This window comes from Amborella trichopoda, chromosome 6, assembly GCF_054954075.1.
Source record: "Amborella trichopoda isolate Santa Cruz 75 chromosome 6, AtrichopodaSantaCruz75HAP2 v2.0, whole genome shotgun sequence".
NCBI classification, from domain to species: Eukaryota; Viridiplantae; Streptophyta; class Magnoliopsida; order Amborellales; family Amborellaceae; genus Amborella; species Amborella trichopoda.
Window position 1 is genome coordinate 19,711,999 of NC_142341.1, and position 27,072 is coordinate 19,739,070.

The following is a 27,072-nucleotide window of genomic DNA, read 5'->3' on the forward strand; positions in this document are numbered from 1 at the left end:
TGTTTTACCGAAGATTCTAAGGTTGGACAAAATGTTGGTGCTGAAAAACAATGACCTTGATTTAAAATTAAAGATTCTGATCAATTAGGTCGTTTTGAATCAAATTGAGTTGTGTTTTTTTATCATTAGGATTTTATCTCTTAAATAAATGAGGTAAATTTATTTATCATTTAGTACTTTTTTTATGAATATTTTCTAGCTTGCATGGGATGAAAAGTTTAGGGTTTTGAAAATTTTGCCATTGCATCAATTTAATCTTTGATGTCGAATTATTTTTGCTAAAATTTGATGGGTTTGAAAGGGAATTGAAGCTGTTACATAATATGAGTAGTGATTTATTCGATCTACAAAAAATTGTGGTTCGATTTTTGCTCAAAACATTGCTACTGAAAAACTTGTTCCATATCTAAAATTGAAAATCCCGATTGATTTATAGCTTGTTTGCAATTAAAATAATTGTAGTTTTTATCGTTATGACTTTATCTCTCAAACAAATTAAATAAATTAAAGTATCATTAAGTAATTTTTGTTCTATGAATTTTTTCTTGGTACCATATGATGAAAAGTCTAGGATTCTAATAATATCCATCATTTTATCGATTTAATCTTTGATATCAAACAATTTTTGCTGCAATTTGATGCGTTTGAAGGATAAGTAAAGCCTTTATATAATATGTGTGTTTATTTGTTCAGTCTACAGAAGATTGTGAGTTAATTTTTGTTTAAAACGTTGCTTGATTTTTCGAACTTTTGAAAAAATTAATTTTAAAAAAAAACTTATTTTGCTAAATAAAATTAGGTCTTATGATGAATATGGGCTCTTGATACATATTGCGTGGGAATAAATATTTTCTATTTTTAATTATCTTCAGTTTTTTCTCATGATTTTGCAAATTTTAGGGGAAAAATGTTGGTTTTTTTAATTTTTATTCTTTTTTTTTCTTTTAATGTTAGATTCGTTCTTTTAATATTGTAGTTTTTTTAATCTTGTTTTTAATTATTTTTTTAGTGATATGAATGAATGATTGATAGACATCTAAACAAGAAAACGCTTACGCATTCACGTATTTTAACAAAATAATGAAAAATATATAATGCATTAGTCCCAAAACTTTTTAGAAACTCAAAAAAATTATTTTTTAGAGATTTTTAGTGATTGTTCTAATTTTTATTGGGCCGAAACCTACCTGTCCATCCGATTCTGCAATCCAGATCATTGATCCATCGATCTGACATAATTTTTGAGGTGGCTGATCGAATTACCGATCCGTTTTTTTAAACCTTGATTGGAACAATATATTCGATAATTATTATTATTATTATTTGAAACAAACATAAAAAACGAAAAAAATGGAAGGGAGACAGGAGATCAATTAGGATCTACCAAAGGACAAATCTTTTGCAAAATGAACCGGATCCTTTTGAGTGTGGTTTTGAAGAAACTTCACTCAAGCTTCTCAATTTTTTGAGTGATCACTAGATAGGCTCTGAAATTGCTGGGTTTTGTCGGCTCCTAGTTTCGTGATTTGGGGGGAATCATATGCTCTAGTTTTTAACAAATTTTAGGAGCAACAATTCTTTTATTTGGTTTGTAGTTGGTAAAAGTTTTCAGTTCATATGTTTCGATTTTGATTTTCTCACTCAGTTGTAGGGATTTTGTAAAAGTTTTTGGCAAAATCCACCAAATTGAAGATTTAATCTTAGATTTTTGAACTAAATCAAAGGATTTTCATTCACAAATTTCTACATTAGTACAGCGTCCCTTTAATGGACAAAAACTTGGATTTATATAAATCTAGCCCAAAAATCTGAGATCAAAATTGGAGCACAGTTTGGCTCCTTGAAATTTTTTCTTTTTGAAAAAAATAAAAAATTTTCGTGGATAAATTGTTCAATTATCTTAGGTTTTGTTTGGTTTCATGTTAGGAAGGATCATTCATTTGATATTTTCTTTGTTTTATATACGTATTTATTATCATGGCTATGTTTTGATTTTTTGGATAATTCCTCTCTTTTTTAGAGAAAACATAATCTATTTTGATACTACTAAAAGAAAAATTTTAGATTCTTTGTTTTATATACGTATTTATTATCATGGCTATGTTTTGATTTTTTGGATAATTCCTCTCTTTTTTAGAGAAAACATAATCTATTTTGATACTACTAAAAGAAAAATTTTAGAAGCGAGGATAGCGTCAAACCTGAGACCTGAGAGGGGGTGTGTCTTGAGGATGGTGATTGCATAATTTGAAATTTATTTCAAGAACACATTTTTAGAGAGAGAAAAGAAGCTTTTGAGAAAATGGGAGCTCAATAATTTTCGCTGTTTCATGCTCCTAAACTGCTTTATTTATAGGAAAGAGAAGGGGGCCTAATGTTCCATATCTCAATGGGTTTCTCATAAACAATCACTCAGATTTTAGGGATGCTTATTTGATGCAAATCGCATCTGAAACATTTATTTATTTTTAATTTTTTTAAAATTAATTTTTAGGGAAGTAGGTAGACTTCTTTTTATTATGTATTAGTTTTATTTTTTAAGAATCACATTATCAAGGTTAAATATTGTTTCTATTAATATTTTGGGGGTGTGATTCGAATTATATGGTCCTTTTGCTATGTAACTAAGTTAGGGAGAAAGAGTTTGGGGGACTATGGCATGATTTGAATAGGGCGAAGAGTACCTATTTTAGTGAGGGAGATAATGATTCCTTGCTTTAAAGAATTTAATAAGGTGAGGTATTGAAGATTAACTTTCCTTTTTGATGGGGTGATAAGTGAATGGGGTAACAAAGACAAAGAGGGAACTCATGTGGCATATTGGTGGTTGAAGGGAGGGTGAGAAAAAATCCTAAAAAACGGATCCAGAAAGAAAATAAGAAAGTTTGGACAGATGTTGATTTGCATGATTTATAGAGAGATTCATGAAAGGTTACATGAGAGAAATGAGTTGCAAAGAGAGACTCTTTTTTTAATTTTTTAATTTTGTATTTAAGAGGGGTGGCATCCCAATTAGAAGGATTTTGGATATTTTTGTCGAGAGTTTTTTATGAATGAAGAAAAATAGTTTCTTTTTCTCTTGACTTGATTTACAACCTCCTTTTGTCTCGTAATTGTTGAATTTTTGCTTGTTTAAGATCAACAGAATGCCAGAGTTTTTAAGATCCCTTTGCATTATTTAGTATGAGAGCACAGTTCAAAAAGGTTCGCAACTACAATGGCTAGTCATGGAGGTTGCAACCGTAGAAATGCCGAACAAGACCAAATGTACAAAAAAATCGACAACTTGATAGAGATGATTGAAAATTTGTTGCAAAAAAAAAGGTTGCAACATCACACATAGAACAAGATGATATCTATAGTTTTAGTATTGGGTGAGTGTGGCCATTAAAGACTTTATGAGTGTTTGTAATTAAATATTTTGATATAATGAAACATGAACTCAATGGGAGTATGGTCCCTCATGGACTCTACTAAGCAAATAAATGATTGCTGATATCAGACTGGGGTTGACGAGCTAGGCCAGTCGGTTGGGAGAAACCTATGCTACATAGGCATAAAAAACTATCTGATAAGGGTTCTAATAGATCATTTCTTGATGAGGTCGAAGTATGTTCAAATGAATGAGCCAAAGGCCTATGTGACCCATGTGTGTGATGATGGCCTTCAGAGACGGTAGCCAAAGCCTCATTTAAGTACCATTACATAACATGCATAATGATAGCCGTTTCGAGAAAGGGAACCACTTTTTAGGGTGAAGCTGAGGCATGTGCGAGAGATACCCTTATGTACCAAAGGAGCTGTGATAGCATTAGGTTTAGGTGACATTGGAACATCTCTAGGGGAGAGTCTGTAATCCACAAACTGAGATTACGACCCATTTGCTCATCGGGTAGACTTTGGCGACCTACGAATGAGCCCCTGCAAGGACTGTGGGTCATGAGAAACACATGGTCTGTTTGATATAGCAAGTGTTGTCTGTAGTCCGCAGTTGAAGGTAGAATGCCCCAATGTTTATTGATTTAATTCCTAGACCATATGGATCATGTTCTTATCTAATGAATTTAATTATGTTTGTTTTGTGGTATACATTATTTTAGAATTATTATTTGAATTTTTATAAATATCTGGATATTTTATTTATCAATTTTGGATTTATAAAATCAGACATATTGATTTTATGTTGATTTAAATATTTAAATAAATTCTAAATTTTTTTTATTAAATTTTAAATAGTTAAAATTGCATGGGGGCCCATTGTGCACATGGGCCCACCATGACCTAGATGGTGGGGCCCATGAAACTCTTTCATGGGTGGAACGCCCCACCCATTTCCTTTTGATGAATAAGAGACTTTGACTTGTAGTCAAAGTATTATGTGTTTTGGAAAGGAATTGGCTTGAGGAAGCTTTGAATGGATTTTTTGAAAGCATGAGAAGGTTTGTGCCTTATTTTGGAATGCATAATATTTTATTTGAAATTATTTTATTTAATTTCTATTGATGAGAACATAGTGAAGGAAAGAGAGATAAGGGTTCTAGCACCCTCCATAATGTTCATGACCCATTTATGGAATGGAGGGCTCAAATCTCTCACTCCACAAGTCACCCAAGATCAATGGTTCATGTTTAATCTCATAAACGAGGTAAGCCATGGAAAACCCTAAGAAACCCTAATTTTATTCTTGCTCTATAAATAAAAGACCTCTCCCCATAAAATCTTTACACCAAAATTTCTCTCCTCTCTCTCTCTAATATTTCTCTATCTTGGTAGCAATAGGAGGCACGCCCCAAAGCCTAGAGCTCTCTCTCTCTCTCTCTCTCTCTCTCTCTCTCTCTCTCTCTAGCCTATTCTAAAGGGCACGCCCCACCTATTGGAGTTCTCTCTCTCTCTCTCCTCTCTCTCTTTCTCATCTTGTTTTAAACCTAAGGGTTGCGTAGTATTAAGAAGATGATATCCTAGACTAGGTTTTGAAGGTTTGAACCTGAAGTCTAAAGTCTCGTGATCAAGAGTTCACAGTTGCATTGATGGGCTTGGCCTAAACTTGCTTCCCCAGTTGAGATTGAAGGCTGATCGTTGATCCCGTGCCATCGGATGATGGTGATTTGACATGGGGTGTAATAAGCCCGGTTGAAGTAATCTCTGAGATATCTTTTGCTTCTTGCGTATCTAATTATAATCTCTTTATATTCCCAAGCATATGAAGTAATGGTTATTTTCTTTGTTTAAACAAAATTGATTTAGTGGCATCAAGGTTTTAAGATCTTGACTTTACTTTTCTTTGAAGCACGAGTTATTATAATAAGACTACTTGTAAGTGATCTTTGTTAAAATAAAAACGGTGAAAAATAAGAAAATAAAAATATACATACCCTGACAAGATTACCTTAGTCTTTCTTTCATTGCTATCAGAGCATAATTACTTGTTGTCATTAGGAATCTTTTTTCTTTATTGAGTCCAGATTTTGCTTGGGAATAAAAAATATGGTTGCTTATACTTTCATCTGGGAGATTCTGAAACTGAAAGGTTTGATGAGACCAATTATGCCTCTTGGAAAAGAAAGATTGGATATGTCCTTTATGAAGAATACTTGCATGTGACGCGCTCTATGAGCGTCTTCCTCATCGTCCAATTGACAACTCATCTCAAGCAATCAAAGATGAGTATGCCACTTGGAAGAGAAGGAACTTGAGATATAAGCACATCCTTTTATGCGCCATGACCGACTAGTATGCTTTCGAGTATGAGTCAATTTACACTGCAAATGGGATTTATGAAAGGTTTGAGAGAAAGTATGCAGATCCCTCTCTCATGAAACAAGCCATGGCTATGAAAATGTATAATGAGTTAAAAATAACAGAGGGAACTAAATTCTCGAATCATGTGCACATCTTTTGCACATTAGTTCGAGAGATGGAAGACATCGACATGTAACCTACTCATGAGAAACTTTTGTGTCCCCCCTAACTCATGAATTCACTTCCTAACTCATGAGAAACCTTTGTGTCCCCCTATAGGCTAGAAAGAAGTCATTAAAGTTGGAGGAGCTCATCACGACAATCAAAGGAGAAAAAGAAAATGAAGAACTCAAAGCATGCACTGACGTCAACCCCAAGGGAGGCCGTACACATGGTCAAATTTCCATTGTCTTTTAAACCTAAGAAATGAAAAGTTAAAAACAATTTTAGAAAGAGAGGAGACTTCAAAGGGAGAGATTTTGGAAATAAAGGAGGGAAGATAGAGACTAAGACTTGCTTTATTTGCAAGAAGGTGGGCTACAGGCCAAGTATTGTCGGTCTAACCAATTTGGTAATATCAACAAGGAACTTGTTTGTGTGATCTTTGAGACGTTGCTAGCTGACCCCAAGGGAGCTTCTTGGTCTCTTGACTCGGGAGCTACGGCTCATATCACGAACACAAAACATTCTTCTGCTCTTTCACTCTCATGGGGCTGCGAGAGCAACATATCTATATGGCAGGAAACCAAGAGACCGATGTGCTTGGAGACGAGGATTTTGAGGTTAAATTGAAGAGTGAGAGCGTATTGATCCTAAAGCAACCGTTTTATGCTCTCAATATGATGAAGTGTTTGGTTTCGGTTCCCAAGATGTCTCTAGCTGGATTTATGACCACTTTCGTTGGAAAGAAAGTGGTAATCAAGAAAGGCAATAATGTTGTCATGACTAGACATCTTGTGGATGGCTTATTTACTATTGAAATGAAAGAGAACATTGCTTATGTCTTGTCCCCTAATGGATTAGATACTTACCCTATGGCATATGAGGCTAGGACACATTAACTACAAAAGAATAAAACAATTGAAAAAGGACGATATTCTTCAAAATTACAAAGGTGATTTATCGAAAGTGTGTGAGTTTTGTGTGCAATGAAAACTAACGGGGAAAAATATCACCGGGACAAAAAGAGCTGCTAACGTTTTAAAAATCATTCATAGCGATATATGCGGTCCTATGAATGTGGCTACCAAAAGCAGCAAAAGATATTTTATCACTTTTATAGATGACCACTTGCAATATGACCATGTGTATCTTATTCACAATAAAAAAATCTTGAAAATTGACGGTCCAAAAATACGTCACAAAATATATTATTTCCAAAACTTGAAATCCATTTTTTTCTCATGTCCATGCATCTTGATGTTGAAATAATCAATTTGAAGATATTTAGGCACCAAAACAACCTTTTCTAGTGAAAGTTTTGAGGTAGGCTCAATTTTAATTGTTTAGAGCCTCGACTCTATATAAACTTTTCCCTTTAATTATATAGTCTTTATATTCCCAAGCATATGAAGTAGTGGTTTATTTTCTTTGTTTAAAGAAAATTAGTTTAGTAGCACCAAGGTTTTAAGATATTGGTTTTATTTTTCTTTAACGCATGACTTATTGTAATAAGACTACTTGTAAGTGAACTTTGCCAAAATAAAATGGGGTGAAAAATAAGGAAATAAAAATATACAAACCCCAGCAAGATTACATTGGTCTTTCTTTCAATTAGATCCATATTGTGTGAGTTTTGTGAAAATCAGCATAAATCAGAGCACGAGTTTGGGAGGGAACGACTTGATGTTATGATTGATCACACTTATGGGTTCGATGCAAGACAGCATCAACGGGAGCATGAATGCTGAGAAAAAATTGAGCAACCGACAATCCCAAAGCCGATGTTATTGGCATAGGGGAGTAGACCAAAATCAGTGTAGAGACGAGCAAAGAAATAAATTTTTCTCATCCAAATCTAACTCTAGAGTAAGATCATCCCAGGCTATGAAACTGATACCTCCAACCCAAGGAGTTGCTATCTCTACAACAAACCTTGAGCATTACACAAGTAAACAGATAAATGTATGTGATTTCTTGATCAAAGAAAACCTAAATTTGTTATTAGAGAGATTGATAAATTGAAAGACAAAAAAAGTCCTAAATCTAATGAGAAAAATGTTGATGTATTTATGAAAAAGAAAAGATAATTGGGGGTATGCAACATTGTTATCGATAGTCGGATGGAGGATTCTAAATCTAACAAATGAAGAAATTCATCATTGCATCGATCACAAGGAAATGTTAACTTTTAACATTATTTCTATTGAAGATAATGTTGAATTTGCAAGTGATTCACTCCTAATGAACAAGGAAGAGAGCAACCGATAACTGTTATCAAAAGGGATTTGATATTAGATGAGAAAGCAGGGATAGTGGTTTTTGATCAAATCAAAGTGTTGATGGTTAGATATGAACTATCTTTGTTATCATTGAGTGAGGAGAGTCTACCTAAGTCTTTTAAAGAGGAGGGTATGGCTCTACTCTCAATCCGACAACGTACAGAGGAAACTGATGTTCAAGACAATGCTAGTAAGAATATTGTTTCTCAATATCTTTCTGATTTTGGGAGGCCATAGGAGATGAACAGTAAGGAACTAAAGTTGTTTGCAGCTTGATTTCTTAACAATATATTTGACACAAGTAATGTTCACCTTGAAGTTGATAATCATATTCTCAATGGTGAAAGAAAGGCTAAGTCAATGCTTTGTTATGAATGGGTGATTTCGATCTCAACTCATGTATTTTGTGCTGAAAGAAACTATGGGTTGAACATATGACTTATATTAATTCATTTCAAAATTCGTGGCCGATTTTTCTCAAGTTCCTTTGGCAATTGGTTACAATGAGATAATTGGTTTTCAATATTTCCATTCTACTTGTGCTGTTATTTTTACGTCAGAGTGGCACAATGAAATTGTGGAGTGTGTAGTAGCAACCAAGCAAATGTATGTCAAAATTTTGAAATTTGGACCTATTGGTAATGTTTGTGTTGTCATTGCAATCTCACTAATTCATTAACAAGAGGGCTAGTCTCATTCCCATAGATTCAATGTTCACTCCTACTTCTTATAAGGTTGTTTTCAATGGATATCCTCAAGATGGTATGATAAGGAATTATGTGAGAAACTTTCCTGCTATATTCTCACATGATGTTGAAACAAGCTATTCTAATCTCCATGTTATTATCAATAAGTACTTATTCTTGACCTTGAGAAATTCAATCTTTAGATTTCAAGGTCAAGAGTCTAATGGTAAGTGGGGCATAGGCTCAAATGTTTTTGTGGGGAGTTCTTTTATGTTTATCTATACTGGGCTTGATTCATTGTTGGATGGCTTCCTTTCGGAATATTATGGACCCAAGACATTATTAATTTGAGATATTTGATAACAACTTATGACTTCGACGGCCTTACAGAAATGGCTATGGGTTTTATTTGGGGGTTCCAGGCTTTAAAACTGAAACTAAATGAGCTTAAACTCGTTGGTTATATGCTAATCTCCGCAGCGTCCTGTACTTGAGAGCATTTTGGGCAAGCCTATACTCTCGCTTTAAATAAAATATCTTAGTATGCCATGAAGTATATGAAAGAGTAATCTCTTTAAGCTATGAATCAATTATCTTGGTATTGGCGACACGTGAAGGCTATGTAAGCGCGAAAGTTGTTGATGTTTGTGATGCTGCCCATAAAGTACATACTCCTTGCATTATTGTCGAAGCTTACAACCTAGACATGTTAAGAATGTTAAGCCTAATGCTTCACAAAGAACATTTGCATGGAGATGTTGGACTTTACCATCAACTAAAGAAAATCAATGATTCCGCAACAAAACCTCGAGATGAGTTTTTTTTTTTTTTTAAATCCAAGAAGTATAATGCAAATCACATCCGAAACGTTTATTTATTTTAATTTTTAAATTAATTTTCAAGGAAGTATGTATACTTCTTTCTATTATTTGTTCACTTTATTATTTAAGAATCACATTATCAAGGTTAAAAGTTGTTTCTATTAATATTTTGGATGTGGGATTCCAATTTGTATGGAGTGCTCTTTCCTTTTTGCTATGTAACCAGAAGTTAGGGAGAAAGAGTTTGGGTGACTATGATGTGATTTGAATACAATAATACTTATTTTGGTGGGGGAGATAATAGTTCATTGTTTTAAGGGATTTAACAGGGTGAAGTATTCAAGATTAACTTCCCGTTTGGTTGAGAGATCAAGTGAATGGGGTAACAAAGAGAAAGGAGGAAGTCACATGGCATATTGGTAGTTAAAAGGAGGGTGAGAGAAGATTCTAAAAACGAGGATCCAGAAGATAAAATAGGAGAATTTAGAAAGGTGTTGATTTGCATGATCCAGAGAGAAATTCATGGAAGGTCACGTAAATTGAAGAGAGAGAAAAGAAAGAGAAAGTCATGAGTTGTAGAGAGAGGCTTTTTTTTTTTTTTTTTGTATTTAAGAGGGGTGGCATCTCAATTAGAACGGATTTAGATATTTTGTAGGGAGTTTTTTTATGAAAGAAGAAAAGAGAGTTTCTTCTTCCAGTAGATTTACAGTCACCTTTTACCCTCCATTATTAATGAATTTTTGCTTGTTTAAGACAAAAAGAAGGCGGAATGTAATTTTCTGAGCTCCTTTTGCATCATTATCCTCATCTCATGACCGCTAAAAAAAAGAAGTTTATAAAATTATTAATTATATGCATATTATATTTAATAAAATGATTTAACAAAAGGATAAGTACAAAAAAAATATACTACCCTGGGATTCCTCTCATAAAAATCAGTGGCATTAGGCCCATGGCCATATGCATCAACATCTCCTATTTGGCTATAAGGGTTGAGTGGAATAATTTGTTATCAGTATACTCCGCTTTTGAGAATTACTTTTATGACAATATATTGTCACGATATTTTTTTCATGTTTTCATAGATATGCCTCTCATAACAATTGTCTATAATTTTCATCATGAGGATTTTCGGATTTGTCACTTATGGAAACTAACTAACTTAAACATGTTTAAGTCCGATTAAGATAATGTGCTTAAAAATAGTTCCACACTTAGAGTCATTGTCAATGTGTCAGCAATCATATAAGATGATGACAAATTACTAACAGTTACCTCATTTTCTCAACTACATCATGAATGTAGTGTTATTGTAACTCTATGTGTCTTCTTTTGAAGTTATTTGTTCCACTTTGTATTAATTTAATTGCAATGTAATTATCACAAAACATTTTAATTGGCCCATCGATTATGTGCAGTTTCAAGTCATCTATGAAGCGCTTTATTCGAACTTCATAAGTACAAACAATGCTATATGCAATGTACTCGACTTCTTCTGTGTATCTCATAACATACCCTTGTTTCTCGTTAGACAAAGAAACAACAACACCTTCAAAGAGAAAAATATGCCTTGAGGTGGACTTACTATCGTCCTTTTTCCCAACAAAATCTGTATCTGAATAGCTTAGAACTTCAAGCTTATCTACGTGAAAATATAATTTAAGATGCTTTGTCCCCTTAATATACCTTAGAATTCCTTTGACTGTGTTCCAATGGGCTATATTGGGATTGCTTTCATATCTACACAAGACCTACAACATAACTCAAATCTAGTGTTGTACATCATACTACATATACATAGCTTGTGCATATGGAATATTAAGTTTTTCTTGCTCTTCTATTGGACAACAGACGTAGATAGTGGTTTATAATTTTTCATTCTATATCTCTTAAGAGCAGAGTCAAGATATCATTTTTGAATAAAGTTCAATATTGTAGATTTTTTGTGTCTAGTTATTTTTATGCCTAGTATACAAGATGTAAATGGTTGCTTCATGTAAATGGCTTCATTTAGTACATCATTAAAAAATGCAGTCTTTACATCTATTTGGCTAAGTTCTTGGTCATATAAGTGATGCTTATTCTAATGGATATATACATTGCTATTGGGGAAAAAATGACAATATAGTAAACTCTATTTCTTTGGGTAAAACCCTTTGCTACAAACTGAGCTTTAAATTTATCAATAGATCTATTAGATTTTAGTTTCTTTTTAAGTACCCATTTGCAACCCATAGGTTTTCTATCTGAGGGTAAATCACATAGAGCCCAAATTTCATTTTGCTCAAATAGAGCCCATTTCTCCTCTCATGGTATTAAGTCATTATTAAGATTTTTGTGATTTCATTGCATCATTGAAGTCAAAGGGATCATCAATATCGTCTAGGTCAATACAGTTATCTATCTCCTCACTCATGCAAGCATAGAAATCATTAAAATATGATATAGAAGCTCCAGACCTCTTTGGGTGTTTGAATACTTCAACATCATCATATCGATTCGTGTTATCCATATCCACTAAAGGTAGTGGTTCTCAGTCACTTATGATCTTAAGAGGATCATCATTATCTACTACATGTGGATTTTCTTCATTGAAATCTTATAGGAACTCAGCATCTCTGCTTTCAATGAGTATCTGATCCTTATGACAAAATCTATAGCCCTTTGATCCTTCAAGGTATCCTATAAAATTATATACAAGAGTTTTATCTTCAAATTTATCTATTTTTTGATGTAGAATTATAAGATGTGTTATTGACCCCTATTTCTTTAAATTACTTCTATCAGGTCTTCTACCTGCCCACAATTCATAAGAGGTAAAATTTATTGACTTAGTTGGAGCCCTATTAAGTATATACAACGTTGTACTCAATGCTTTTCTCCAAAAAGTCTTGGATAAACTAGCATGAGCTATCATGGATCTAGTCATCTCTAAGAGGATTCTATTATGCCTTTCAGCTATACCTTTTTGTTGTAGCATATAAGCATAGTATGTCTTTTAATACTATTTTCTTTGCAATAAGTGTTAAAAGCTTCAGATGTGTACTCACCTCCTCTGTCAGTTCTAAGCATTTTGATGTTTCTATCCAATTACTTTTCTACTTATATATTTTAAATATTTCGAAGGCTACTGACTTGTGGTGGTTTAAGTAAACATATCCAAACCTAGAAAAAGCATAATAAAAGTGATGAAGTATGACATCTCTTTATGAGTTTTAACATTGATAGGCCTACAAATGTCTGAGTGGACCATATTCAATAGCTCATTAACTCTCTCCCTTTATTAAATGGTTTCCTAGTCATTTTTCCTGACAAATAATGCTGACAAGTTGGAAATTCCACATTATTGAGATTTAGAATAAGACATTTTTTTATTAACTTATTTATCTTGTCATTTCCTATATGCCCAAGCCTAAGATGCCCAATGTATGCGTCAACAACCATTGCACAATCAACATAACCAAAATAAATAAAAACTTTATTATAAACTTTACATGAAGAAGGAACAAATTATGCTCATCAACCAAGAATCCCAAGCATAAATTTGACCATGCATTTTGATTGACACACAATAATCAGAAGCGAACTTCAAAGCCCGTTCAAATAAATAAAAGGTCAAATACCATATTTCGCCTCATACTAGGCATAAAATATGCATCAATGAATATACGACAGACTGCCCCTACATACAACCTATCTGTTCTTATACTTAATACATCAGAATAAGTGTTGTTCCCCATGTAGGTATGTATCTCCTTAGCTTTTATGTGTTTAAAGTCATCGAAAAGGCCTTTTGAGCTTGCAATATGACGATTAATGGTTGAATCTACCCATCATCCATTAATATAGTTGTTTGCAAGCAAGCACTCTGAGACCACACTAATGACTTTACGCCTCTTGCTCTTATTTCCACTATATTTCTGATTTTGCAGGTTTTATATATGTGGGCATCAATTTTTGAATTGACATACCTGACCACTTATGAAGCATTTTGGCAGTCATTGTTTAGTCTCATGGTTGTGGGGCTTAATTCCTTTATTTTTTAACCTATTATTTCTCTCAAGGTTTAGAAAAAAAGATCGGTGACCCGTATCGACCACCCCCAAAATCGTGTGAGATCAATGGATTGGCGATCTTGATCGAAGAATCAGCCAGATCGAAAAGTGTTGGCATTAAAAAAATTTAAAAAAATCACTAGAATTTCTTAAAAATCTAGTTTTTTAGGTTTCTAAAAAAATACTAGTGTTACATTTTAATTTTTCATTATTTTGCTAAAAATAAATAAATATTAAGAGTTTGTCTCATGTTTGAGTGTTTGTTATCCATTATATTTATTATATGGGAAAAATAAGATTTAAATAGAACTAATTGCAATACAATAGATATCTCCAACTCAAATTTTGATAGTAAAAAAACAAAATTTGTACAAAAAGGAATTTTTATAATAAAAAAATTTCCTTTTCAAAGCATTCTTTGAACAATTAATTATTGGAATTTTCATGAAAAATCATATTTCAACATGTTACATATGGTTTACATAGGTTTTTCACTTAATACGAAGAAATCATATTGCAACTAACAGACCTATGTGGTTTACATAGGTTTTTCACCACTTTACACAGCTATTTCTTTGTGCTCTTTCATTTAATCAAAGAGTGTGGTGTAGAAGTGGCAAAAGAGCCCAGAGAAAAATAATCCCACATCGGGACTTTAAGAATGAAAACATGTCCGTAAAACTTACATCCCCAATCCGAAAATTTAAAAGAGTTGAAGATGGCGTGGCCATGCGATATGCGGAGCACGTGTTGGGCTTGATGGGTTGGGCAATTGGTGCGCACGTGGGATTTGACGTCACATATGCATTAAAGATTGGTGGGTCAACATTAATGTGGGTAGCGAAGCCACAACAACATTAAAGATTGGTGGGCTATTGCAGGTTTTATTTTTATTTTGGAAAAACATGAGATTTGATATTGAAAACTTGGAAATACAAGTGGAAAAGCACTATTGCACTCGGGAACAATCCGATATTGAAAACTTGGAAATAGAAGTGGAAAAGCACTATTGCACTCGGGAACAATCCTGTTTTGTGTCAGAGGAATGGTAGAGAACTAGTACAGACCGGTTCGAACTAGCCGGTTCTTAAGAAACCTAGCTAGATTTGATATATTATGGGTGTAGACGTCTTGATCTCGATTGAAAAAATTATGGATATGCTAAAATGTCTTAGGAAGATCACTTAAATATTTTAAACCATTCACCCCACCTGAGCCTTTTACGTAGGCTCTATCGACTCAATATTTCTCCGATGGGATCAAAGGCATCTCAGTCACAAAACAGGTGGCCATGAAGGTCAGAGGTCTTGTGCCATTCCTAATGGTGGCCAGTGCCTTCCTAGTGGCGGCCAGCACCACTCCAAAGGCTACAAGACCCAAGGCACCCACGACCGTCTAGAATGAATAGAAGTCTAGTGACATTGCCAACGTCGCCAGCTCCATTCTGAATGTCGCCAGTCTCGGAGACCTCCAAAAGGGGGGAAACAGCCTTGGCTGAGGAGAGTTAGAAGATACACTGACGTGGCAGGCCGCACTGACAGACATAACAAGGCTGTATACGGACTATGGTTGTCGAAATATGATAAGCTGAGGTTGAGAAGATAGTACAACTAGTGTGGCGTGCCAACTAGCGTTTGGCGATATTGCAAATGTTGTTGGCACCGTTCGGAGTAGCTTCAAGCTGTGATTGGTCCATCAAAACTATATCAGAATCACCAAAACACAACGCGTGTCCAAACAAGAAGTTGAAGGAAGTCGAAAGGCCGTTGGCACCATTGCTGATGGTGTCAGTTACTGACAGGGCTGTATCAATCGCATTAAAGAGAAATTAATATTTGTTGATCGTCATTAATACAACATTAATGATGTGGAGTTGGTCCAAGTACCACCGGTGCCACTCCAAACGTTGCCAAAACTCTGATGGTCCAAAATTCACACAAAACCGACCTACGGGCGAGTGCAAAGTCTATTTTTGTCTATAAATATCTCCTTTTGCCTCAGGCCTAAGGTCTGGATTTTCAGGATTTTTGATCCTAGGCTATGTCCAAACCCCTTTGATCTTGAGTTCAAGCTTAAGGATGTATAAGAAAGCCCTAAGGTGAGCCCATTTGAGTAACCCCCCATCTCTCCTAAACCCTTGAATTCAAAACTAAGCTTCTAACCCCTTCAAGCTATCTTATCAAATCGAAGGCGGTTTGGATAATCCGACTGTCCAGGCTCTCTTCCTCCAATTTCTATTTTCCCCATTAACAATTGAAAGTTCGGGATTTCTATGCAACTATTCGAACTGAATCAATGATGAGCCTGGGGGCCCGACCTACAACATCATTTTCTCGTTCCTCTCCTCTTACTTCTAGTATTTTTGATAGTTGCATTCATGTTTTTTTTCCTTATTTTCCCTTTTCGTATGACCATATTTACTTTAATGTTGTATTTCTTTTCCCTTCTTTAATGCTGTATTTATTTGCATTTAGTCTTCTCTCTCTTTCTCATCTCCTTTATTAAGTAGTTATTCTCCTTTTCTTTGTTGTGCTTATTTCCTTTAAGTAGGGGCATTTATTTCCATTTCCCTCTTTTACTCCTCTTGTAGTTTAGATCTCTCTCTCTCTCTCTCTCTCTATATATATATATATATATATATATATATATATATATATATATATATATATATATATATATATATATATATATATATATATATATATATATATATATAAGCCTCTCTCTTCTCTTCCTCTCTCTTTTATTTTTGTTACTTATCATATATTTTGTTCAATAACTTGGTGTCTTTCTTCCTTTTCTTCTTGTAATAATTTTTCTTTGTGCTATTTATTATCTTTTTATTGTTGTCTTGTTTTCAACCCTCTTTATTCTCTAATAAATGTTTCATTCTATTTCTTCACCTTTTTCTTTTGTTTGATGTTTTCTTTTCATTCTCTCCCTTGTCTGCTTCCTTTCTTTAAGTTCTTATTCGTCCCCTCTTTCTTGATTTTTAATGTAGTATCCTCCCCCTTATTCTCTTTATATTCATCTTCTCATCTTCTTAGCTTTGCTTCTTCTAATTAGATATTGTATGTTTAGTATAGATAGCGAGTTAGATTTCATAGTTTCCATGCTTTTCATCGTCTTGATCTTTTTACATTTCATGGTTAGATTCTTTACCTCTGTGCATGTTTACTTTCCTAGTCTTTTAGCTTACTTGTGGTTATCCTCTCTTCTTCCTTTTCTAAATCTATTTCCCTGAAAATCTCCTTTTTATCTTCAAACCCATAGAAAATCTTCTTTGTTGAGTTCCAAGGTTGAAATAGGAGGGAAGCCGGCGTTTCCTGCGGTCTGAGAGGGATAAGGTTTTATGGCCTGACTCTCCCTCATAACATAATTTGATGAGGCCCATTCTCTTCCAACTCTTCGATTTGTTTGCACCCAAAAGCAAGGCAGGGCCGAAGTCCCTGTGGTGCACGTGTATGTCGAGTATGAACAGTCTGGCGCCCACTGTGGTGCACGTCAAGCTTCCCTTCCATCTCAACTATTGAAGCGGCCTCTCGAACATCTGTTTCAAAAGGCCACCATCAACTGGGAACTCGTCCCATCTCGTTTCGAGCTTTTGTTTCTTGTTCGGAGTCCGAAACTGACAAACGTTATGTAGGGGGATGTTGCCTGTTTCGGCTGCTTTTGTTTGCTTTCTGAAATCTCTGGGGACAACATCATTGGCAGTGTCGGCAGTGCCATTTCCTATGTCACCAGGTCTCTGTGACTCCAGAAAGTCCTCTTGCCTGTCCCAGGCTTGTTATTGGCCCGTTCGACACTTTTTCGTGAGTCTAGAAGAACATAGTTTTGACAATGTTTGCACTGTCTTCAGTGACCTTGCAGTGCTACCAGAATTATGTTTCTCTAGTCCTCAGGGTGCGACTATCTGAAACCACAGTTCCTTGGTGATGTTGCCACCTGCACCAGGGGCATAGGCAGTAGCGTCAGACCACTGTTGCCTCGGACAATCTGTTTCTTATTGATAATATAGATTTATCGCCTTCCTTCCTTTCAGTGCCTCCTCGGCACCCCTGTTTCTGAGGGACCTTCTTCCCTCAATCTAAAATTGCACCTCGAGTAGGGTTACACCTGACTCTAAGTGCGTTCGAGTGGACATAATTCACACTCTTCATTGGAACCGTGCTTCGATCTCCCTTGATCAGAAGTGCACATCACCCAGCACCGAGGTGCCCGGTATTCAACCATTACTAGGGCACCTAGCCACTCTCTTTCACTGCACTTTGATCTAGCTCGCCAAATCAAAGTGCACCCCACTTGGTGTGATTTAGCACCTCGTGTTCATTTTTGTTTGGGTACTATATTGATTGACTGATATACTTTTTCACATGCATGCATGATTACTACATTCACACTTATGCACTCAAGCGCATGAATTTAAAAGTTTTCCAAATTTAGTTTCTCGAAAAACCTGCATCGGGTTTTAATGCTTCTGGAGTAGGCACCTAATTCCTAGAGGAAGAGCAGATGGGATCATGGGCCGTCAATGACAGTACACCCTCTATATATACTCGGCCTCTTACCCCACAATACTTTGGACCTATGGTCGCTTATAGGAGTGACCCAAACCAAAGGTGGGTGTACCCTGATATCGTACCTCATTTCTAAACTAGTTTTTACCCAAGGTAGGAACTCTAAGTCTGGCCTTACTCGTTAGTGGTTTAGAGGTACTCATGTCTTTTTTCATGTTTTGTCTACCTAAGTAAAGAGATGAATCACGACCCACATATGGTGGCGGGAGAGTCGGGTACCGAGTTGACTGCCAAACTCACAACGAAGGTCAAGTATGTCATCTGGCCATCTAGTGAGATAGCGCACAGCTATCCCCTGAGACTATGGGACCCAGCCTTCGCATGGGCCCGAGGTTAGGTCACTTAGTTGTCTATCCGAAGACCATGTTGTTGGTCCGACACTAGGTGTCACCAGGTTTGCGCTACTCAAAGCACCTTGAACAGCCAAGTAGTTGGGCTGGGTGTAGTCCTCCAACAAGTAGGGGTACTACCACCGTCCCGACGCCGGACGCAAGATAGGGTCTGCATCCTTAGCGGTGGTCAAGTCGGCGATTTAAGCATAGGTGATCCTCTCTTACCAGTACCTCCTCATCCTCCTAGTACAGAGCTTTCTACTAAAGGTAGTGCCACATGATCCTCTAGTGCCCGCAACAGCCGTAGCGTTGACCGAGCTCCTCTTGGAGCCGCCCAACCTAGTGTAAGATTAGCAGCTGACCCTAGTATGGCCCAATTTCCTCTAGGGGCAAGCCAACCAATGGTAGACAACACTGTAGATCCAGGCAGAATAGCGCAAGTTGTTCTTCAAGCCATAGGGAATCCTAGCTTAGGACAAGCAGCAAACTTCTTTGCCCAACCTAATCTAGGGTCCCCTTCAACCTGGTCAAGCAAAACGCGATCCGGGGATGGTCCCGAGCAGGCCCATTTTGGAACCGTCGTATCAGTTTTATAACCCTCAACCCAGGGAAGCTCCTCTTATGGCACCGACATACCCGCCATTGCATCAGCCGACCCCTCTACACTTGGCTGGTCAAGCAGCTACCTGAGGAAGTAATGCTTTCGTATCATCCGCATAGGAGCACATGAAATACCAATCCCTAGAAGGTCGGATGAAAATCATGCCTGCAACACTACAAAGGCTTGGGGTCGACGATCTGGCTCTCATCGAGCCTTATGATGAGTCCTACCTAGATGGATTTGCCGAACTACAGATAAATTTCTTGCCGCCAGAATTCGGAAATCACTTTAATGGCAAGGGAAATCCACGACTTCATGTAACCAGCTATTTACTAGTCGTATTAACAATCCGAGATAGGCCGGTTACACTTAAAGCAATGTTTGTCCACTGTCTCGCGGGAGATGCCATCACCTAGTATAATGAATTTGCAATGGACTACTCTGACGCTTCGTGCCGAGTGATGTTTAAGTGATTAATCATCCATTTCAGCACCAAGAAACTGTGGATGATCTCAGTAGGGGAACTAGTTGCCCTTAAATAGGGACTGGACGAACCATTCACCGATTTTGTCGACAGGTTTAATGCCATGGCCTCAAAGGTCACAGAATGCCTGTTATCAGACCACGTTAAAATCAGCATGATATTGGAAAATGCTAACAATGAATACAATACGTTCTTCAGCCACGGTTGTCCCTCTGACATTCAATATTATGTCGAATATGATCATGCTATATGAGAGAATTAAATCTCAGATGGCCGGTATTAAGCCGAGAAAAAATCGAAAAATTAATGAAGCCTCGAGAAGATCCCGTGGGCTAAACCACAACAAGCTGGGGAGGTAAACTAGATTATCCTCCACCAGGCGAATCCGAGTAATCAGGATCGACCAGCTGGCCAAGACCTGCGAGGAAACCAAAATGGGGGAGGAAACTGATACAGACCATACATTCAGCCCATCAGGCCGCAAAGATGCTTCACCTTGTTGAAACAACCTTTGTCCGAAGTACGACAACTTCTGAAGGAATGAGATTTGATTCTTCTGCCACCTTCACCATCCCACATGAATTGATGGGCAAGAGAAAATACTGTGAGTGGCATCAACATCATCAACACAATATGCAAGATTGCATCACCCTAAAGCCTTAAGTCGAAAATTTGATAGAAAAGGGAGTCATTAAAGTGGTGAAACCCAATGAGCCCATTAAAGAGGCCAATCAAAAAATGGGGATCGATGTCAACCCATTGCCGATCAATGATCCTCAGCCAAGTGCACCACCGCTTACAACCACGAAAGTTCCGGCATCGGATCCAAGGGGAAAGGTCGCGATCCATACCATCCTTGAAGAGTCATACATTATACATCCATCCCTACTCATCTTCTCGTGCATAATACCGACTACCTTGATGATTCTAAGGGAAACTACCTCTCAAGAACCTCTCCAAGACATCTTGATGCCCACCATTCAAAACGTCCAAAGGGAAGTTGTCCCTTTAGAAACTCAAACATGGCATCAAGACGTTATAATATCAGTCGCTCAGGAGATCTCAAATGTGTTTACCTTCAAGAACCTCTGTTACCACACTAAGATGTTGAAATGACAACTAATGAAGAAGCTAAGCAAGATGATTGCTCATCTCCCAATAGCCTGGTAGTGATCAAAGTTGAAGATGGGTAACCTACTCAGAAAACAACCCAATTGGAAGGAGCGTACGAGGAGGTTGACACATGGGTAAAGGTCCAACCCTCCCACATCCTTACCAATGGGATCATCACTTCGCTTACAAGACATGGTCACCATTTCAAGCCAACTCGGCTTAGCGCCGACACTTTGCGAGAAAGGATAGGGAATAACTTCTCTTTCTCTCTCTTACTCACTCTCCCACTCCCTCGGTCTCTCTCTCTCTTACCCTTTCTTTCTTTCCCTTGCTCATTCTCCCTTTCCCTCGGTCTCTCTCTCTTACTTTCTCTCCCCTTCTCGGTCTCCTACAGTCTCTCTCTTTCTCTTACCCTCTCATTCTCTCTCTCGATCCTTCTCTCCCCCTCTCGGTCTCCTACGCTCTCTCTCTTTCTTTTCTCTCTCGCTCACTCTTTCTCTCTCACGATCTCTCTCCCTCTCTTACCCTCTCTCTCTCACTCTTTCTCTCCCTCAGTCTCTCTCTCTCTCGTTTTCCCCTCTCTTTCTCACTCTCCTTCTCTTTCTTTCTTCCCCTCTTTCTCTCTCACTCTCTTTTCTCTCTCTCATTCTCTTCTCCATTTTTATCTACCTCATACTCTCTCTTTCCATCTCTTTTAAGCTCCTCCCTCTTCTCCCCTCTAACACTCTACTTCTTCGACTCTCACTCTATCTCTTCTACTATCATCTCACCCCTCTCTTGACTATATGAAATATTTCCTAGAATCTTTTTATTTATTTACTTACTTACATGAGATCACTTGTAAAAATGGCATTGAAAGGCTGCCGAACTGATAAAATAATTTCATATTACCGCACCTTTATATATATATATATATATATATATATATATATATATATATATATATATATATATATATATATATATATCCATCTAACGACAAATCAGGGTATTCTGGCTCACTTGTTTGGCAATCTTATGTGTGTATGTTCGTGAGCCGCAGAGTGCAAGCAAGGAAGCTAAAGCCGAACCAACCTCATGCTAGGGGAGCTTTCCATCGTGATCTAAGAGGGCGCCCGCAAAATGCCCGAGCATATCACAAACCCATCGTGAGATCAGTCCCACCTCACACCCCATAATCCTCTCTCATTAGTTGGCACCTGTCCCCACGCGCACCTCACACGTTGCGATTCTCAAGAGAGCGATCTCGAGCTGTGCCCACACAACCGGGTCTCTGCACGATCATCCGACCCAACGAGATCGAGGCCCAACCAGTTACAGTTATCAAAATCCAAAAAAAGGAATGAAGAGAAGAAGATGGAACAAGCAAGAGAGTAAAGAATTCATGAGCCTTTAGAAATTTTCAAGGGCTTTGAGGTTGGCGATTACTTGAGTAATTTGAGTTGACGCTATGTTGGTCGATGCCATCTCAGAGTTCAGCTTCTCTAACTCTTGAGACTTGCTCTGAGCCTCTGCTCGCTTTCGATCCAGTCGAGTCTTCAATCGGTTGAGATAAGCTTGCAGCTTTTCCAGCTCTTCTTCTGTAACCTTTATGTTTGCAAGACAGGCTGTGTCTTCATTCTTGAAGCTATCCTGTTAAGCAAGGAGAAAGGTCTTCTTCTCATTATAGCCTATCATCAGATTCTGATGTTAAGCTAGGGAGTCCTCTAAGGAAGCCAGATGAGCTCGACGTAGTTCCTGAACTTTAGATTCACATTGCAAAGCCTCTACTCTCCACCATTCAAGGTTAGTCAAAGGACCTTCGAATTGGTCAAAGTTCTCCTTCTCAAAAGTTGACACCTCTCAGGGTAGCAGCGAAGTCCCTAACTGTGATAATCTCGACTTCAAGATTAGAGAGGTAACATCTCTTTAACCCCTGAAGACTTGCCCATAAAAAGTTCTCTGCCGAAGAAGCCTTCTTATTCGATAGGGTGCAGGATATTGAAGAAGGCAAAGATGAAGAACTAACCACAACAAGGGGTAGCATTTCAGCAATGATAGCTGGTTCATGAGGCACAAGTTCCAAAGTTTCACTCAGGGGAATATCTAACTGAGATTGGGCTTATGCTTCTGAAATGATTGAAGTGGGCACTTCTAGAGCTATTATCTTTGTATCTGGGGCCACACTGATTGCTCTAATATCGTCATCAAGAATACTCCCTTCTTCAGTAATAGTGCAAAAAAAGTCTCCCTGACTCAGTGGTGAGAGGGTCGAAGATTGCACTATTTTAGGTTCAGCAAGGCCACCATCAATAGGTGCCTCTATTTCTACCACAGGGGGAGGAACACTCTCTGAGCGACAGCTCAAACTGAAAGAAGTCTGACCAGATGAAGCCAATCGAGATATGAAAACTTCAAGATTTGTAATAACGGACTCTTGAATGGGAGACACCTCTTTCGATGGCAGAGTTGGGCTAGAAGAAGAAGGCTTATTTGCACATTTCTTTGGCCTGAAAGATGAATCAGGTGCTTCACTTGAGATTGCACAGAAGGAGATGCACCTAGACTTGATAAAGCCCTCTTACTCAGTCGGGTACTCTTGCGATGAACCTCAGGTTTTGCAGTGGTATTGGATTCGGTGCTCTCTGAAGCATTGAGATCCTTGTATCATTTTTTATGCAATTGAGATCCTATCTATCAAAGCATTGAGATCCTGTTTGGGTCGACCTTCATAACTAGGGACAACACGACCCTTGGTCCACTTGAAGATAGAGCAAAGGTCATAAAAAAGAGACATGGTTTCACCCTCAAATGAAAGATATTGAATGCCAGTATGATCTACAACCAATGATCGAGGCATACCAAGCTCTTTCTAGCTTAGTTGGTAATTAAGCTCACAAACTTTGAAAAGATGGGAGGGGTGAAACGTTTCCCATGCTTAGTATCATTTTTTATGCAATTGATTTCACTCATGGGTCATCTTCTAGTAAGAATGGTTAGTGGTGTTCCACCACCATCAATAACCGTCGATAGCATGGCCGACACGACCATAATGTGGGATGACAAACTTGCTCAAGCTAGTAAGGGCAATACAAGTTTCCCATGCCATCCGCAAATTACTATCTGTCCAGGATTCGCGCTTTGCACCTGAGGATGAGGGTCTTGCTAAGATCCCTTCTTCCCATACCTCTTCTCAAATAGCACTGAGAACGAGCATCATTGATCTAAATCGTGTTGGCGTGAAAATCTATGAGCATAATACCCTCAAGCTTCTTATCCCCAGCACCCCTATAAGGCAAAATGTATCCCCTAACACTTAGGAGACACATGGCTTCCCGGGTCTCAGTGGTATGACCGTCGAAGACCTTACCAAAGGCATCAGTATAAACATGGTTAGTGGGGCCGCCTACTGGGAAAAGACTCCCGTCGGAGAAGAAAGAACTATTAGCAAGGAATCAGTGTGCCTCACCCGGTCCTCTGAATATAGCCTTCATTCCAGTGATTCTCAGCATATGGGGGCCAAGCATACCAACATGTCTTCATTGATCTGGTATGCTTCAGCTGCATAAGGAGATTATTTCTTAGGAAGGTACGCTAAGAGCCAGCCAAAAATATAGTGAACAGGGAAGGTTGTTGTAAAACGACTAGGAAGAACCTCTCCTTCAAAAGATTCACCTTTGGTATCATTGGATAATTCCTTGCCTCCCTAGACCGTGGTATATGCTACACAGGACTAGCTGACCTAGGGCATACTGACACCCTTGAGCAAGCTTACAAGCCACAAAAAAACAGCCAGGGCGGATGGCATTACTCCTTGACCTTGGGAGTGAAAATTTGCACAAGAAGAGAGTGAGATAAGCGACCATGTACGCATGATCCTTTTCAAGTCTTCTAAGAGGAATCACGGGGTCTTTGGTCTCTGTCACTACCTCTTGAATATCCTCATCCCAGATGGCACTGGAAATGGATTCCTCCTTGTCTTGATGGTTCCCATGAAATAAATCTCATCATGCATTGAAATGTAACATTCTATCATTGTTCTCTGAAAGTAAGAGCTGATAGATTTCAAACAGCTCGCGAAGACATGGAGGTGGTGCTTCGCCATTGATGGGTTGGGTTCTAAAAATCACCCCATTACTAGAAATGAACTCCTCATAAATGGCTCCTAACATGGTCAACCCGCCATTAAAATACATGTCAAGGAGAGTGATTGCCCCTTCGCCATGATCAAGGAGCCAGCTATTGCTCTTGAAGCATCTGGCTTCCAATAGGGCTCTGATGGTGTTAGAACACCTGTCATAATACCCGGCCGAACACTGACAAGCTGCAGCTAGGGCACAGGATTCCAAGTCATTAGCATGTGATTGAAGGACGCAAAGGTCCACATGCTATAACCCCTCATATATTGGTTCTCTCCTCCAAATAGGAGCCCACAAGATGCCCAGTCAAGACCCTTCTTTTCCATCATTCGTTTCCCTAGGGTGAGAAGGTTTTCACTTGAATCATAGTTCCCATGAAGAGAATGATGTATAGGTATACCCTCACCTTGTATCACAGGTTCACCATTTGCATCCTCATAAAGATAGGATCAAGCATCTTCACCTAAATAGGTGACGCTCAAGGGCCATTCTAGTTTCTGGGTGACGTCAAGAACACCGAGAGATAAAGATCTTATGAAGGAAGCACCTGTGTAGGACTCAGTGCCCAACTCTCTAAGACGTGGTAAATGATTCACCTCAAGAATTTTTAATGCATAAGAGGCACAAAAGAAGAGTAAGAAAATGAGAAAAATGACAATTCAGTATGCTATGGTTTTCAAGTAAAAGAAGAAAAGAAAGCATCAGGAATTTCGACAGCATCTCCTTTCTATGCAAGAGGATGACAGAAAAGGTGTTTGGCTAATCCAAAGTACACGGGAGGTTCTAAGAAATCACTAGTCCATGGGTCAAAGCCCATCACGAAAAGTGAACCTCAAGATCTCCCTTTTCTAGCATAAAAGTGCTCAAGAATGCATAAAGATGCATGAAAATGCATAAAAATGCATAATTACGCTAAAAAATGCATAACCATCTACAAAAGTGCTCAGAAAATGCATAATTATGTATAACTATGCTTAACCATGCTCAACTACATCAGAAAGTGCATAAAAATGCATGACAATGCCTAGAAGTGCTCAATGGAGTCTAAAGATGCATAACCATGCCATGGAGATGCTGAAAATATAAAGTCATGATACAAAAATACATTAAGAATGCAAGGGGTACATGAAAGTGCTAAAAAGATGCTTTGGATGCTAAGACATGCATGAAAGAATATGGGAAATGAAGGGTTGCACCAGAATGTGAAGGGTCGCATAAAAAAAAAAAAAGTTCTTCAAGATGATCATGGTGCTCAAGGAAATATTCGTGATGCTCAGAAGGATTCAAAAAGACATTCGTGATGCTCAAGAAAATATTTGGGGATGCTCAAGAGCATGTTTGTAATGCTAAAAAATTATTCCTGAGGTTTAAAGTGACGATCATGATGCCCAAGAAAATATTGATGGTGCTCAAAAATATTGATGATGTTCAAGAAATATCTGTGACGCTCAAGAGTATGTTCGTAATGCTCAGAAAATATTCATAAGGTTCAAAGTGATATTCGTTATGCCCAAAAATATTCGTGGTGCTCATAGAATTGTTCAGGATGCTCAAGATATGCTAAGGGTGCTCAAGATATGCTAAGCATACTCGAGAAATGTTTAAACATGTTCAAGGATGATCAATTTATCAGGACCATGCTCAAACTATCAAGGTCATGCTTAATGACCAAGACTATGCCTAAGGCAGGATATTCATGCATAAATTCAAACATGAAGTATGCAAGGAAGAAGCAAGAAATGATGAAGAAGCATCAAAATTATAAACGAAAGAAGAAGGAAAGAAGTTGATACCTGGAGGGTCAGATGAGCTAGCCAAGGCTCCCATCCCCTTTTAGAGTCATTTTCTCACTCTAAAGAAAGGTTTCTCTCACTCTCTCTAAAAACCAGAAAATGAAGAGGAACGAGAGGAAATGAGGCTCCTCTCATCCTTATATCGCTTTTGTAAATTTATTTCCCCCATATGCTCTCACAAAGGCCTATTCCCCCAAAGGTCCACAAAGGTAAAAGTGGGATTTTAAGGAAGATGCAGGACCTAAAGGTAAAAGAAAAAGGTCAAAAGACCAGCCCTGCCCTTGCCTGAGCTTTTGATTTAAAAAATCCTCC

The 27,072-nt window shown here is 37.6% G+C and overlaps 1 long non-coding RNA gene across 2 annotated transcripts; it reads right to left on the minus strand.

Annotated features, from left to right (window-relative positions):
• Positions 1 to 9,422: 9,422 nt before the first annotated feature.
• On the minus strand, positions 9,423 to 26,871 carry LOC148781659 (uncharacterized). 2 transcript variants are annotated; one of them, XR_016057815.1, is made up of 2 exons: positions 26,761 to 26,856; positions 9,423 to 9,566 (listed from the first exon to the last, which is right to left on the minus strand). It is a non-coding gene; the product is annotated as an uncharacterized LOC148781659 (long non-coding RNA). The 2 variants fall into 2 exon arrangements; XR_016057814.1 differs by lacking the exon at positions 9,423 to 9,566 and adding an exon at positions 13,145 to 15,545 and having other exon boundaries at positions 26,761 to 26,871.
• Positions 26,872 to 27,072: the final 201 nt, after the last annotated feature.